Below are 11,943 nucleotides of genomic sequence, written 5' to 3'. Positions count from 1 at the left end.
TCAGAATAAATGTCATCTAGACATCAAGTTTCTCCCCCCTTGTTCATCTGAAATCTAGCTGCCTTGATGTATAGGTCACTGGTGGGCAACCTATGATGTGGAAGTGCCACAGAGGACACTTTTTAAAAAAATGCCTGGAAAATGGCAAAGTTTCTATGTACCTGGCTATGGTGTGGTTAAGCCAATATCTTTTGTTCTGCACAGGTATCTATTGCCTGGGTCACTGAATGAGATGAGAACCATATCCATGGCAATGGGCAACATGTAGGACTGTGTAGTATATGTGCTAATATTTAAAGAAATGACTATCGCTTAGGGAATTGTGCCCAATCTTTTGCATCTCATGAGGTCTCTTCAGACTTCAAGAAGTATTAGAAACAATGGTAGGACATATCAACAGGAGAAATGATAGTCATGGAAGGACACAACTCACAAGCTACAATGTAACACAAACTAAGCTGGCAGTAATACGTAGATTTCAGCTAGCTTCTTTAAACCTAACACTCTTGTGGCTGATATGCATTTTATACTTTAGAAAATACAAAATATTTCCCAGGAAATGTACTCATAAACAACCACTGCTAACTGGAGTGTGGCCTGTATTTGTATTGCAGAAGTATTTCAGATGCTGTTGTGTTGCACATTCCATTTGAAGTGGTGTCTGGCCTCTCTCCTACCACTAGAATGTATTTTTTTAATTATTAATTGGTATGCAGTAGAGCCAGTGTGGTGTAGTGGTTGGAGCATTGGACTGCCACTCAGGATATCACACAGGGACAGGATAAGGACAGGATCATTCCCCCTTTCTTTTCCCATCTTTGACTGTGATCCCGTGAAAGGCTTTCAGATTGCAGCACTATTGTCCCATCATTGAAGTGGCATTGCTTTAATGTGAACTCTTGTTAAAGTAAAATGCGGGGCAATTTCACTTCAGTTACGGGACCTGTACAGCGTGGTTTAAAAGTGATCATGGTCAATCACGCTTTCTGGATGGGATAATATCTGGATAAGCATGACATCGTATGAAAATCTTCTTGCAATCACATTATGAGAAAGGGAAAAGGACAGAACAAGGAAGTTTCATCCTCCGTCTGATAATCTCCCAGGGTTTGATTCCTGCTCAGCCATGAAATCCACTGGGTGATCTTGGACACGTCTCATGCTCTCAGTCTTAGTAGAAGGCAATGACAAACCTCCTCTGAACAAATCTTATCAAGAAAACCCCATGATAGTTCACTTTAGGATTGCCGTACGTCAGAAACAACATGAAGGCACACAACACGCACAAGGTAGCTTTATTGTTACATTTTACGGTGCTGCCATAAGCTCCAGAATTTCACAAATAAAAACTGGGCCACATGTAGCCAAGCAACACCAGAATGTGGTGAAAATGGCAAACGTTATTAATGAGGAAGGACAGACAAGCTAGGAGAGGTTGCAGAAGTTTGATTTTGCCTGAGCCCACCGGGAAGGGCATGATTCTGTCCCATCTTCTCTTCTCCCCCCTGCTGAATTAATGGAGTGTAAACGACTTTGACACTTTGAAATCAGTCTGCAGCATTGGAAATAATCCTGGCCAAAGGAGGAAAGTGGGAGGAGGAGAGAGAAATTGGGACATTTTAAAGGCAGCTGAAAAAGTGGGATACCAGATGATTAATCAAGACTGTTTCTGGCAAATTGGATCACTTGCCTCCACTGTATTCTTTATCTTACCTAGGAGCAGAGGCGCTTTATTAAAAGCACATTTTAAAATCTTTCTTCCATGCATCTTTTTCTTTCTCCATTAAATTGCAAACATCTAGGGAAGGCTTTTAAAAAGCCTGTTTGAGCTCTTTTCCAGAAGTACAAATGTGATAAGAAAACTTTGTAAGTTTCACTGAGGCAAACCTCTGTCACCATTGCCCCCATTGTTCTCTAATGCAACTGGTGAGATGAGAAGCAAGTTGAGCCTGTTCATTTGCTTCATTTCATTTATTTGCATTCTTGCAATATCAGGCTGATGTCAATTAAAAATATCTAGACTCACATTTTTTACACATGGGCTATTATATAACTTTGTCATTCAGTAGTGCTTTGTTGTTGCTCCATCACCAGTTTTGAAATGTATCTAATGAATATTTGAGTGAAAATCCCTTGCCCCATAATCATTTGAAGTCTATGAAATATATATATATTTCTACAAGCACTGATCACTTCCCAGTGAAATATTCATGAGCTGCCATTCAATGAATGCTTTATCCCATATAAATGTCATAGATGCCTAACCAGCCCCCTTACAAGCATCCATTGAAGGTGGCCTCTAAAGATTGCACTGGGTTTACTAGCTTTGGGGGGGGGGGGGACTCCTCCAGGCACTAACTCTGCAGGACTTTACAGGCTGAAGGTTTTAAAAATGAACAATTAACCAGTGACTGCAAGTGAGAATGAGGTAGAAGGCAAGTTGGTTTTATAGCAAGAACAACTATTTCTTTATTAAAACAACAGAAAAAGATAGCACTAGAAACTGACAGTGCAGTCTATGTTCAATGCAAGCTGTTTCTCAAAGTAAAAAGGGGGGGCGGATGGCATTTAAGCATTGGACTATAACTCTGGCGACCAGAGTTTGAAATGATTCTTATGTTACAGGGGGATAGACTCAATCAAGGAGGCTGACCTGAGTTTGCAGTATCTGCACAAAGGCAGCTTTGAGGTCTGTCTTCCATAGATCAGTGGTGACTTGAAGGCAAACAATAATTTAAACTTCTGAGCCAAAGTGCTCCTCTATTGATTCATCAAATGACAAACTTCAGCATTCTTTGGGATGATGGAAGCCATGGCAGTTGAAGTAGGACCAAAAGTACTACAATTGTGCAGTCTGAAAAAGCTCTTTGTGTGTTTACATTAAAAGAGAACAATCTTCATTCACACAAACACACACATGCACACACTCAGAAGGAATTTTCCTTTCTGGCTTATTTATTGTCCAAGAACAGTGTTCCTCTAGGTTGATGGAAGGCATGGCACTTAAAGTAGGACCAAAAGTACTACAATTGTGTAGTCTGAAAACGCTCTTTGTGTATTTATGTTAGAAGAGAACAATCTTCATTCGCACAAATACACACATGCACACACTCAGAAGGAACTTTCCTTTCCAGCCTATTTATTGTCCAAGAACAGGCCAAAATTACCTGCCAGTTCTTTCCTCTGAAAGATCACCTACAGCACCTGGTATTCTTTTGCAATCTTCCATCCAAGTACTAACTAGAACTGACCCTGCTAAGCTTCCAAGATTGGATGGTACTGTGGTTCAAGAGAAACTTTGCTTTCCATGGTGTGTACATGTATTTCATTTGTTCCGGCATCTCAGTTTTTTGAAACAATACAAAAAATTATTGGAAGTTTAGAATAATACCTGGTGCATTTGCTCACCATGTTTGTGTGAGTTATGGGTCAGCCTCACTGTCAACATTGGACAAATCCCCCTCCTCAAGAGTTCTTGCATTCTTCTGTGAGAACAGCACAAAACGCAAAGTCCACGGTGGGCAATATACCTTTAGTAGGGCCCATGTAAATTTCTGTAAATATAAATTCCTTTGGTTGAGCATATGGTATTGTAATTTAAATGTAAAGTGATTTAAAAGTGTAATTTTAATTTTGCTAGTTGTTTATGTCACTACTATTGCCTTTCCATTCAGTGATATATGGAAGTTACAATTTATGAGTAACTTTATACATAAAAATTATTAAGGTTTCTGTAAGGTCTGGTACAGAAGGAGGTCCATGAGGATGACACCATGTTTTACCCCAATGAGTGCCACCAACCCTGGTGATGCCACTTGTCCTGCCATCAAACCCAGGAGACACTTATTTGGCAATCCTGTAGGGAAGAATGAATCTGTCAATTTAAGCTGCCCTTAGTTTTACAATTTTACAGCATTAGCTGGAAGGGTCATAACTAGATTTTGCTAAATTCTGGGGGACAACTGCAGCAGTGAGAGAAACCTTTGGAACGGTTCTGCCTCAGTAAATTGTCCAGGGGTAGCAATGTAGTCCTCCGCTCTCCAAAAAGTTACAAAATTGCCCCGGGTTTTCTCCCCAGCAACTCAAGGCTCAAAGATGTGATCTTGACTGCAATGGGTGAGCATTTCATTGCAATGTATTTTTCAAATCAGAATTTACAGAAAGAGAAATGACAAATTTCATATGTGGGAGGGGGAAAATTAAGAGATATTTCTCCACCCCCTAATAGTGACACTTCACTCTTTTTTCTTATTAATATTATACCAATGTATGCCCAATATAATCAATGTATGGAGAGAAGTTAAGTCAATATTGTTATTATCATTTCTGAGCATTAGACTAGGACTCTGGAGACCAAGATTTGAATCCCAGTTCTGCCATGTAAACCCACTGGGTGTCCTTAGGCAATTCACACTCTCTCAGTGTCAAATGATGGCAATGGCAAACCCTAGCTGAAGAAACCTACCAAGAATACCCCATGGTGGGTTTGTGTTAGGGTCACCATAAATCAGAAGTGGTTTAAAGGCACACAACAACAACAACAACTGCTAGCCTCCAATGGAGATCTTTGCCTCCACATAGAAATGTGTGCTATTGGGAACTGAGATCTATGTGCTCCTGGCAATGCCAGGAGCTATTCTTTCGGGGACCAATTATTCATGTGCTTGTAAAGAAAATCTCTGAATATTGGGATCAATGAATATTTGGAAATGGATAAACATAGAATCCCTAATGAAAGCACATAGATGAAGATTCTATAGATTCAGAAGGATATTATGGAGTTCCACTAAAACATTTAACCTGAGTGATTACTGAGCACTAGTAGAAATACTATGAGAGTTCTGCCAGAATAGGTTAACACAGGTCTGTTGATGGTTACAAAGAATAGCAGGAGGGGGAAGACAAAATCACAAAATCAGGAACAGTTGAGTTCATTTATCTGAATGTGTATTCTTTCTGGTCTTGAACACTCATAGGGATTAATAAGTTTGAAGACATACATTAAAAATAAAAGAAAGCAAAACAGACACCACAGTCAGAACAGCCCCCATTTGTTTACCTATGAGTTTTCAAATGTTGAGCAGAATGAGAGTGTTGTACAGTGGGACCTGGTATCCTCTGGAGTTTGGTTCTAGGACTCCCTATGGATACCAAAATCTATGGATGTTATTCCCACTAGATCAATAGCATAGTAAAATGGCATCCCTTAGACAAATAGAAAAATCAAGGTTTGCTTTTGGGATATATATATATATATTTAAATTGTGCTTGGCTGAATCCATGGATGCAAAATCAGTGGATATGGAGGGTCACCTGTACATACACGCACAAAAACCATATAGCAGATTTTTGGCAAAGACTATTCAACATCACACAGATCTCAAAATACTGATCACCATGGTTCATATCAGTATTGGGTGGAATGATCTACACAAAGAGCACCATTCTGTGGGCGGGGAAGGAGTTAAAAATTAGGGCCACTGGCAGCTGATGTTCCAAGCAGGGAAGTCCCTCCATTTTTTTAGGAAATGGTGATCCTTCTTTTTGATGATGGGCTAGCCCTGAGTGGGGTTGCCCTCTCATTACATTTTATCAAGGAGATTCCTGGTGTCCTATAACCCATACGCCATAACAACCAACTCAAAGGGTGGTATCAAGAGAAAGAGACTTGACAGATGCATGAAGCAAACTCTGGTGTTGTGTGTCAGAGCAAGCCAGGTTGAAGAAGGGCTGCAACTCACCGCCCAAATGGTTGATGATGTAATGGCCATAGAAGTCAATAGGCTGCAAGAGAAATGTGACTAATGTTGCCAGGAAGGCAAGGACCACAGATGTCACAACTAGGTAAATGCAAAGTCTTCAGCTCATGATCTCCATGTAGTATGATCTGCATGCTAAGGAAGTGTATTAGGGATGTCATGATCTTTTGCTGCAGCTTGGAAAACATTTTTTTTTTTTTGGCTTCTTGACCCCCTTTAATTTTTTATTTACAATCCAAGAAATCACCCTTTATGTGAAACTATGGAAACTATGGAAACCCCAAAGAAGTGGTAGTGTACTACAGACAGCATAACTCAGTGCACTGTGCTAAAGACAGCACAATGCAGTGGCCCTGCACTAAGGACACTACAACAGAGTACTACAACACTGCAAACCCCATAATGCAGTGACACTACACTGCAAATCCCACAATGCAGTGACACTGCATTGCAGACCACACAATGCAGTACCATTGCATTGTTGTGCTTAGTACGATGCCACACTGTTGTGGTGCCACTGTGTTGGGCTGTCCTTACTCCAGTGCCAATGCATTGTGTGGTCTGCAGTGCAGTGTCACTGCATTGTGGGGTTTGCAGTGCAGTGTCACTGCATTATGGGGTTTGCAGTGTTGTAGTACTCTGTTGTAGTGTCCTTAGTGCAGGGCCACTGCATTGTGCTGTCTTTAGCACAGTGCACTAAACAGTGGCATTGCACTAAGTGGTACTGCATTGCGGATGCCACAACACAGTGGCACTGTACTAAGGACAGGAGTAGCACTCCACTACTGAGCCCATAATGCAATTGCTGATACTACAATGCACTGGAACCGCACCAACGATGTCAAAATGCAGTGACACTGTACTTACAGATCCATCAATGTAGTGACAATACATTAAGGATATTGAACATTCCAATATTCCAACATTGTGGAACTGCACTGAAGACACTACAATCAGTGTGGAGAGGGGAAGAAATGACTTGACCACCCCCACCACCCCCAGCCAATCGCCCAGCCACCCAGACCACTGCTAAGGAAGGGGTGCTCTGAAGCCTCCAGGACACCAATTCAGGATCCGATGTGTCTGCTCTCTGAGCAGCCATGTCTGATCCTGAATGCAGCTGCCCCCGATCTGGAAAGGCCTTCAAGATCTGACATGGATGCTGGACCCTAGCCATGGATCCTGAAGGCATTGCCACCCTAGCAGCCACCAGTACTGAGGGGTACAGAACTGTGGCTTCTGGAGGACTCGTTTAGGATCCAGTGAGTGAGTGAGTAGGTGAGTGGGAAAGCACCCTTCCTCACTCACCCAGTAGCTGTGTCAGTTCCTCTGGATGTACCACCTCACTGAATGCAACACCCCTCTGTAGTGTCCCCCTGTGTGGTGTGCGCGCACACACATACACCCATGATGCCAATGTATATAGGCAGGAGTTTTAGTGCTCCTATATTCATATTGTTTTTTGAACAGCAGTAGAAAGAAGAAAAATATAATCATTGAGTCTACAATGCTAATGTACAGTAATGTTCCTTGGGGCTCAATTAAAGGCCAGTCTTTGAATCACCTTTGGGCTTTATCTGTTCAGAAAGACATGAGGAGTAATTTAGTTCACAAACCAGTAGGGAACAGTTGGGATCAGATTCATCATCTGCTCTCTCTAGGCATGGGCATGTTAGAATGACTTTTATCACATGAAACATATGTTACTTTTTCCATGAAACTCTTTCCTGAATTCCTTGAGGAAGAATTTAAGCTTTCCATCTTTTGTCCATGGCTTTCTTCTTTCTCACACTGAATCTCTGGTCTCTTCTAACTTTATGATTCTATTATTCTAATTCATAAACTGTTTCATTTACCGGCCTACAATTTCATTCCAGATGTATATGGGTCTATTACTTGTTTAAGCAGAGAATGTTATCCTAGCCATTGTGGCTTATGACTGCCTGGTAGCTGTATGCCAGCCCTTATACTATATGCAGATCATGAGCTGAAGACTTTGCATTTACCTAGTGGTGGCATCTTTGGTCCTTGCCTTCCTGGCAACACTAGTCACATTTCTCTTGCAGCCTACTGGTTTCTATGGCCATTACATCATCAATTTGGGCTGTGAGTTGCAGACCTTCCTCAAACTGGCTTGCTCTGACACACAACACCAGAGTTTGCTTCATGCATGTGTGAAGACTCTTTCTCTTGATACCACACTTTGAGTTGGTTGTCATGGCTTATGGGTGTATAGGACAGACTGTCCTGCACATTCATTCAGCACAGGGTCACAGGAAAGTCTTCTCCCCCTGTAACTCTCACCTTGCTGTGGTCACTGTTTCTTATGGGACAATCAGGCTCATGTACTTGAGGCCACAAGGAGAAACTTTTTGAGAAGGACAAGTTGCTATCTTTAATGTATGAGGCCCTGACCCCCATGTTCCAGCCTGGGAAATAAGGATGTGAACTGGATTTTCTCTAGGCTGGTTGGAAGGAAATTGTCAGAATAGAGACTGGTGTTTTTCACTTATTATGCACTCTTTCCTACTGTTATCAGTTAACAGTAAATATGCAGAAGTGATGGAATCAGTGAAGGTTTGAGCTTTTATCCTCTTTATCTTAATGCCATTAGTCAGAAAAGAAACCATAAAGCCACTGTGATGGAGTAGTTTAAGTGTTGGACTACAACTCTGGAAATAAGGGTTCAAATCCCGTTAACCATGGAAACCAACTGGGTGGCTTTGAGCAAATCACACACTCTCAGCCTCAGAGGATAGCAAAGACAAACACTCTCTGAATAATGCTTGCTAAATATCCCTCATGATAGGTTTGCCTAAGAGTCACCATAAGATGGAAACAACTTAAAGGCACACAACAAACTTTCTTATATAGAAATTAATTCTATTCTTAATAGTCATTTATTAAAATATTTATATCCACTCCTATTTTGACAATCCCAGAGTGGTTACAGATAAAAGTAGTATGGCAGTTTAAAACAATACAAAATAAATAATTTAAGCACATCAAAAGCATTAAACCAGTTACTCAAGATCTTACTTTGTGCTTGTGTGGGATAAATCTATACTCATGTAGTTACAGAGTGATGATGCTATAATCCTTCAGATGAACATTGTATATCTCCCAATATGCCTGCTAAATTGTGCAATAAGAAGTAGCTGTTTAAGTCCATCTAGTAGTTTGGCAGTTCTATGAAAACACAAAATGGCTCTTGTTTGAGTTCCCTTGCGACCACTAATCTCCTTTTTGCTCCAAGGAATAAATCTCATCTCAATCTTGGATGGTGCATACATCAACAAATATTAGATTATGTCTGTGGTTATATCTGAAGTCAGTTTCCCCCCAGCCATTGAATAAGGAGACCCCTGTTCAACATCTTCCTAAGTGCTCCTTTGATTTCTTTGTTTCTGAGAGTATAAATTAAGGGGTTCAGCATGGGAATCAGAACAGTGTAAGACACTGCAAGAATATGGTCCTTGCCTTCACCATAGCTGCCTTTGAGCCTAGTATATGAGAAGATGGCACTGCCATAGTGAAGAAAGACCACCGTTAAGTGAGCTCCACAGGTAGAGAAGGCCTTGTGACAGCCCTGGGTTGAGTTCATGTGCAGAGAAGCCATTAAAATGCACCCATAGGACAACATGATGAAGGAGAAGGGGACAACCAGTATCACGGTAACCAAGGTTGTAACAGTCCTTTCAATAATTCTATAGCCTGGGCAGACCTGGCTCAGAACAGGAGAGATGTCACAGAAGAAATGTGGGATGTGATTAGATGGCAAAGAGAAAATCATGCCAGTGAGGAAGGAAGAAAGAGCGAAACCACCACAGATGGAGCCTACTACAAGGCCCCAGCAGATATGTTGGCTCATGAGGATCCCATAGTGGAGTGGGTGACAGATCGCCACATAGCGGTCCCATGCCATTGCTGTCAATAGCAGGCAGTCACTTACGCCTAAAGCCACAAAGAAGAACATTTGTGTGGCACATGATGCCAAAGGAAGGGGTTGATGGGGGTCGAGCAGGTCACAAAGCATTCTTGGTATCACTACCAAGGTGTAGGCTGTCTCAGAACAGGAAAGGCTTCCCAGGAAGAGATACATGGGTGTGTGGAGGAGTGGATCAGCCCACACCACAGCTATAATCAATCCATTGCCTACCAATGTCACTGCATACATCATCAGGAAGAGTCCAAACAGCATGTGCCTCAAATGCGGATGACTGGTGAATCCCAACAGGATAAATTAAGTCACCATGGTATGGTTGACAGAAGGACCATAGACCATGCCCCTGAACCCTTGCCTGAAAGAAGATAAGACAGGAAGAAATACAACTGTATGGGAGAGCATGACCATGGTATAGGCAATGAAAAGGCAATGGTCAAAGGGCAGAACAAATCAGAAGGGAAAGAGAAGAATAAAAAAGAAAGGATGTGGGTGAGCCTCAATATCAACTGCAAGCTAAATAGTGAGTTGCATAGCTAATCCTGCACCCATCTCCATTGCTGCACAGGGTGGTGGTGGTTGAAAATTAAAGTTTACATACTTTAACACACACACGTTTGACCATGATTGTGCTGTAAACTGGAAAATTATATCTGTCACTCTTGACCCCCACTCAGGGCACTTTGAATGCAAATGTGTGAATGCTTTAGACCTGTGAACTATACATTTGAAAGGTCTGAAGCAAAAAGAGTGGTTGTAAACTACTCTGCCTCCTACCCTGGCCTTCCACTACTCTGTTGGCAGGTCAGGCATCATCAGCAGGTGATGATTCGATTTCAGGGGGATGATTCCATGGGGGGGGGGTGAATCCTCTCTGAAAGAACTATCCAAGTTGCTGAGACCTATCCCACAACTTGGTTCTGTACCTTGGAGAACTCTTTTGAAATGCAGAATAAAACAGGGAGTGGATTCACTGCCCCCAGTGACATGGAAGTGACTACTCACCTCTGGTTGGCACTAGCCATTTTTGCCTCTTGAAATACAGGCCAAGATGACAGCTTCTCTTTCCACCTGTAGAATTCAACTAGACTGGCAGACAAATCTTGCTTAAACACTGATGATTGGACTGGGATGGTAGGGAGACTCTACCACAGCTGAAGACAGCAGGCTAGCTTTGGTGGTGTAGGGCAGTCTGCCACCTGAGGCAACTGGCTCACTCTCCCTACTGGTAAGTCTGTCCTTTGCTCCTAAGAACTGGAGTGCAGCTCTGGTGCAGCTTCCAGACTCTTACGATGCATGCATCATTGAAACACCATACCTCCAAAGTGACTTGAAGCAGCTTTATTTTGGCCTGTCTGTATAGGGCCTTAGAGACTCTGTTTCTGTCTCTGTATTTAACTTCTTCCTTGAACAACTTGGGAGTTGTCTCCTAAAGTGAAGTGAACACCTCTGGCTGGGGAAAGCGTGACATCAATGTTGTTCAAAAAGAATTCAAAAAAGCAAAAAAACATGCTTGCAAAGGCCAGAGGTGAACATGTCCTTTAGGCACTGATAATTACTCTTAGATGGTCTTTCCAATTGAAGACTATGGAGCTGCACACACAAGACAAGGCCAATTAAGTAGCCATTTATTCTCTTTCAAATCCAGACAGGGGTGACCACCATCTCTGGAAGATACAGAGTACCTCACAATGGGCAATGTACCAGTCTGAGCCAATTTGGCAGGTCTCCATTCAGTGGAGATAGACAAAATATGTAAGTACTAATTGCTTTCATCCATGAAATCATTTCCTTGTCAGGAGGGGAGGGGGTTGAAGAGAAATTGCATTTTTTAATAAGGCTTAGCTTTTTTTCAAGATGGGTAGGGGTCCAGGCCACCAGCTCTATCCGTCCAGTATGCCTTCTTAACAATTTGTGCAGCCTCTGGCAACAGACTGCTTCCTGCCTTATGCATCAACATTTAATATTCATATTTATTGAGCATAAGCCTAACAGAACAATATAAATGATGCTTAAGGTGTGACTACAAGGGTTTAGCTATGGGAGGGAGGCAAAATTAAATCATTAGTCCCTCAGATAAAAAATCCACAACCCAAATGAAAGTTTCCTTCATTCCCCAAATTTCTAGTGTTGCCAAAATTGAGACATTGAAAATAGTTCGCATCCAGAACTCTTCTGCTGGATTGATTTGCATTCCATTGGTAACTTTGCCCACTCCCAATTCCTTGGATGATTAAAATA

At 41.8% G+C, this 11,943-nt stretch overlaps 1 pseudogene; it reads left to right on the top strand.

The window, feature by feature from the left end:
- Positions 1-7,603: 7,603 nt before the first annotated feature.
- LOC149322851 (olfactory receptor 1-like) lies at positions 7,604-8,199 on the top strand (annotated as a pseudogene).
- Positions 8,200-11,943: the final 3,744 nt, after the last annotated feature.

This window comes from Sceloporus occidentalis, unplaced genomic scaffold (assembly GCF_023333645.1).
Source record: "Sceloporus occidentalis isolate IW3139 unplaced genomic scaffold, rSceOcc1.0.p SCAF_1, whole genome shotgun sequence".
Lineage (NCBI taxonomy): Eukaryota > Metazoa > Chordata > Lepidosauria > Squamata > Phrynosomatidae > Sceloporus > Sceloporus occidentalis.
Note: the sequence above shows the minus strand (reverse complement) of the source record. Positions and strands in the feature narration are given on the sequence as shown.